Source organism: Benincasa hispida, chromosome 2 (assembly GCF_027475165.1).
Source record: "Benincasa hispida cultivar pf3 chromosome 2, pf3_genome.v1.1, whole genome shotgun sequence".
Classification (NCBI taxonomy): domain Eukaryota; kingdom Viridiplantae; phylum Streptophyta; class Magnoliopsida; order Cucurbitales; family Cucurbitaceae; genus Benincasa; species Benincasa hispida.
This window is the reverse complement of record NC_143479.1, coordinates 36,310,229-36,315,833: the sequence shown is the minus strand read 5'-3', so window position 1 is coordinate 36,315,833 and position 5,605 is coordinate 36,310,229.

Below are 5,605 nucleotides of genomic sequence, written 5' to 3'. Positions count from 1 at the left end.
GCTGAGCCAATAAATAGCCTCTGAAATTCTATTTGAAAATATACTTGATACAGGCATATTTTGATATTTGTATATTGAGAGAGAGACTGGTCTGAAGAGCATGATCGAAGAAGATCCGGAAAGATTAAAGAGACAAGGCTGAGAGGTGAGTCTCAAGGTAAATCCTTTATATCCCCGCCGTTGAAGCTCTATACCAAGGTCACTTCTACCGGACGAGCAAGCCTGAGAGGGAAGCTCTTCTCTTCATCCAGTCCATCCGCCGGCAAGTAAATCCACCATCCAGATCTATGTCAAGACGTTGGCACTCTTCTGTATTTGTTTCTATCTCTATATCATCAATTGTATTCATCTTCTTAGTCTATCATTCGCACCATGTATCAAACGCTAAATATTAGTATTGAATGTCATGATCATTTTCATCTCCATCTTTCTGTCTATTTTCGTTCCTCCATTAATCGCTTTCTCCATGATGTTTTCTTAATCCCTTGGTAATTAGCATGAATCTAACAAGTAACTTAATCTATGCTAAGGAAATGAATATGTTTAGCTAAAGCCTGCTAGACGGCATGTTCACCTATGAGAGCAGAAGTGAAGATGGCATTCCTCCTATCGAGAGAAGGTGGGAAGAATGCGTTAACTAAAGCGAGAAGTACTTCCAGAGATGGAAGCAACCTTGCATTCATTACGTTCATCCCTGTTTCACCACAGAGATGTGGGAACACGGCCAATCACCGAGAGGTGTACGCCAAAGGAAAGTAGAACTGTAGTTATGTCTTTAACGCAATTAATAACTTGTGATGTTTATACTAGTTATCTTTTCTATTTCTATTTCATACATAAACACTTGCCACCGCATAGCACGATCCTTTGTATAATCTTCACAGTCAGTCTCAAACTTAGTATCATCTATCAGTATCCTGTATCTTGTATCATAATAGCTTAGGTTTACTTTTATTGCACTTTATTTTATTACCACAACTTTACTTTACTGCAATATTTTACTTTACCACAATTTTAAATACTTGTACACACACACACTCTTTTTATTAACTGAAAAACCCCCGATCGCATATGTCACGAATGTAACACATTAACTACGCAATCCCTATGTTAGACATCGGATCATTCCGAGAAACTTGCGGTGAAATTATACTTGGTTTCAATGCAAGGAAACTTGTGACAGCGCATAGCATACTACAAACATTCCATTAATAACACATACATCTAGAAGTAGTAACATATATCCTAAACTTGCATTATAATCATCCATGCGTTGTGTGACATAAGAAAAATTTTATGTTGTCAGCTTCCTCTACCAGTTTTGAGAAATTTGTCCACTCTACAATTACTATGACAGAGGTACGAATTTCATCCTATAGTCTATTCTCGAATCACTTTCTATGAAATGAAGATCATTCAACTGCATGGATGAAGATGGAAAAATTGTGTAGGGAAATGAGTAAATAAATTCTTAAACGCTGACTCACATCACTACAAGAATATAGTATTTTTTCGATGCATAACATCGTCTAGATATAGCTTAAACTATGTTGGGAGATAATCTCTCAACGAACAATATCTCGTCAGAGAATAGTTGGAAAATAGGCATTGAGAGACATTTTCCCGATGTGCAACGCCCATGCATCGAGAGTTTATCATAACTCTGATAGGATTCCAATTATGTGGCAATATCAAGAGATGAAGAATAGAAAATAGGCGGTTGAGTTGGTTAAGAATGTTTTCCAACTCCGTTGGGAGAAATAGAGGTTTAAAAGGAGAAGGAAATGGAAAGAGAGATAGCGAAGTCTTAATATCAGAAGTAAGGAAGAAGAGCTCTTGAGAGTGGAAGTATGGAAGACTCTATCGTAGAGAAGCCATCGTAGTGTACCGCTCATCGTCAACTTCCACTAGGCGATAGTGTAGTAAAGCTCAGCGATCGTGTAGCACCTGGTAGAAAATCGTATATTAAAAGGTAGGCGAACGTATAGTTACTGTTAGGCGATCACGTAATAGTAATAGCTAAATGATCATCCCAATTCAGCTTTTCATCATCAGTCGAATGGTTAGACAGAGGTGGTGAATCCTAGCATAGAAATGAATTGGAGGAGCTATTGTGGTGAGTGACTTAAAGAATGGATGAATTGGTGGCAATGAGTGAACTATTGAAGTAACACTACGTATAATGCTTCTAATGGCTTTGTCCCTTTTCAGATTTTGTATGGTCGATAACCTCCAATGTTGATTTACTATGGGAAGGAGTGTACGACTGAAGCGATTTTGAGCCAACAAATGCGAGATAGAGATGCCGTATTGTGCGAGATGAAGGAGAAATTGAGGCTAGCTCAAGAGAAAATGAAGATGTTTGCTGATAGAGAGCAACATAATGTTGATGATTGAGAGTGGCTGAAGTTGCGGCCCTATTGCCAAATTTCTGTTCCGCAAAGGCATAAGGTGAAATTATACCCCAAGTATTATGAAGCACATCAAGCAGTGGACAGAGTCGGATTAGTAGCTTACAAGTTAATCCTTCAGACAATAATGTCGATACACCCAATGTTTCATGTGATGCAACTAAAGAAATGGGGCGGGCAACCAAAGCTTTACCTTGAGGACAAGGTAAAAGTGGAGGGTGGAGGTAATGATAGGATTTCAATTATGTGGCAATATCAAGAAAGGAAGAATAGAGGAAAGGTAGTTGAGTTGGTTAAGAATGTCTTCCAATTTCGTTGGGTGAAATGGAGGTTTAAAAGGAGAAGGAACCGGAAAGAGAGATAGCGAAGTCTTAATATCAGAAGTGAGGAAGGAGAGCTCTCGAGAGTGGGAGTTCGAAAGACGTTGTCGTGCATAAGCCATCGCAGTATGTTGCTCATCGTCTACTTCCACTAGTAATCATATAGTAAAGCTCAGCGATCGTGTAGCACCTGGTAGATGATCGTATAGTAAAAGGTAGGTAATTGTATAGGTACTGGTAAGCAATCGTGTAATAGTAATAGCTAACCAATCGTGTCAGAGTTTGTGGGCGATCGCGAAGGATTTAGTAAGCGGTTGTTTAGTAATTTTGGCAATCGTGTAATAGATTGTAAATGATCGTTTAGCATCTGGTAAGCGATCGAGTAAATATTTGTAAGTGACCGCTAGGTCTTGTTGATTCCATTCGTCTAATAAACAAGTTGTTCACCATTCAATTTTTCTTTCCAAAAGATTGTATGAACATGTTAAGAGAGTAAAGATTTCAAGAATCAGTATCCTAACAAACTCCTAATGATATATATACCTCGTCGAGAGATAGTATCTCTCACAGGGCCAATGTTTAATCGGCGATTGTTACACCTCTCCTTACGGTGCCAATGTCGTTGGGATTTTGTTACACCAACTAGATTTCCTTTTTCAATATCTCGATGCCTTGTAGTTCGTTGGGAGATATGCGTCGGGAGATTGCCCCTAGTTTTATATATATATATATTCCACTAATTGCTTTTTTCTTTTTAAGTTTGACCTTCCTATAACCTAAAATTGAACCCAAATCAACAATATTAAAGAAATCAAAAGTTTTCACATACATTGAGATTAAACAAAATTCGTCATAGTATTATTGTTACATAAAAGAGACAGAAGTGTATTAGATAATAATGCTTACATATAGACTAGTGGTCCATAAAAATACATCTTGAATAACATATAGAAGAAAGTGTTGACCATGTAGTGAGCTTGTGACTCCGGAAAGAATTTTTTAGAGAAAAGATTGAGGATGCATGTTGAGATGCAAACATAGACAAGTCCGCCAATTTAGATAGTATGCAAAGTAGGATGACTCGAGCACATGAGGGAGTTGAAGGCAAGTAGGAAGTTACATAATAAGAATTAAAAAAAAAAACACAACATAAAAAATAAAAAGATACAAAAGGTTAAGAATTCTTTTTGGTCTCTCAAGTTTCATAAAATGTATCAATTTGGTCCCTATATTTTCTTTAGTCACGATTTGGTCTACATACTTTAAAAATAAATTTAATCCTATTTAAAACTTTTGTCAGCTTGTCATTTAATTCATTTGATTTCTACATCCTTCATTGGAAAATATCGTCCTCATTGAAAAGGATACCATTATGCATGATATTGGCTTCAAATCGATAGAAAACTTGGATGTCCAAAGGTAACTTACACCCCTTCTCCCATGAGAAGAATATAAACAAACAATATTAATTAATCGATATATATCTCACCCAAACAATATTAATTCTCAACTATAAATATATATTATTTTATTATTTAGATATATTTTTTTTAAGGTAATTGCAATAGGTAGCATTTTTAGGGCCAATAATTAAGTGTATATAAATTTTTTTTAAAAAATACTAACATAGCAAAGTGTATTAATGATAAACCCTATTGTTAATATACTCCTATTAATGGTATAGCCTATCAATAGTAGACTCCTAGAATTAGATCTAAATTTTTCTATATCTACATTTTTTTTCGTCAACGGGTCATATTTGCTGATACTTTGGTATTCAGTGTCATATTTAAGTCTATAGCAGCATTTTAAAAAAATAATAAAAACATAGTAAAGTGTCTCTGTTGATGGACTCTTATAAGCGATATAGCCTATCATTAATATATGTGCTGATACATAGCAAAACTTCTTTTGCGTTGAGCTATCAGTTGATACTTTGACATTTATTGCTATATTTACAGCTACATCATTCTTTTATTATTAGTTTTTTTTTTATTTATTCACAACCAATGAAAATAACAAAAAAAAGTTGAAAGGTGAAATTGAATTCACTAAAATGAAAAAAAATGTATTATGTATGGTAAAGGAATTGACATGGGTTTGTAAAATGAATATAAACTTCATATCGAATAAAGTTTTGATAATGTATGCACTGTTCATATTCAATGGTTTTTCCTTTTAATTTTTATGTAATTCATTCTAACTTTTACTCCAAATATATTTTTAATTAAATAGAATAGCTTCCCATTTAGATAATTTTTTAATAAAATAAAGAGGATGATGAAAAATCATCCATCAATGTTTCACCTTTTAGATTAACAAGATACAATCAAGATAATAAGATAATGGAAAGAGAGGGAAGAGAGAGACCAACAGGCATAACGGCAATAATCTAATGCTCAAGTGTCAAAACGGTTTCGATGGGTCAATATATGGTCACAATCAAGAGATTTTTTAGGATAAAATTTTTGGGAATAAAACATATTGGAATCATATAATATAATTTTATATTCTACTTTTGAATGTTATCCAAGTAAATAGAGATAAATGATATTTATATTTATTAGATGATTTTAATGAATAAATTTTATAGAACTGAATAAATAATTAACTAATTATTTGTAAAAAATGAATAATATTAATTAGATAATCAATTATCACCGGCGAAAGATAATAATTCCACTACATTAATTTAAAACATTCAAGTTAACTAATCTATATTAATAAATTATTAATTAATTACCCTTTCTAATGAAATACTTAATTGTATTAATTTAGTACATATGACATGGATTTCAATTTATCAATCCATTATTGTTTTTATATATTACCACTGCAAGTCTTACTTCAATGTTTTACTATAAAATAATTTAT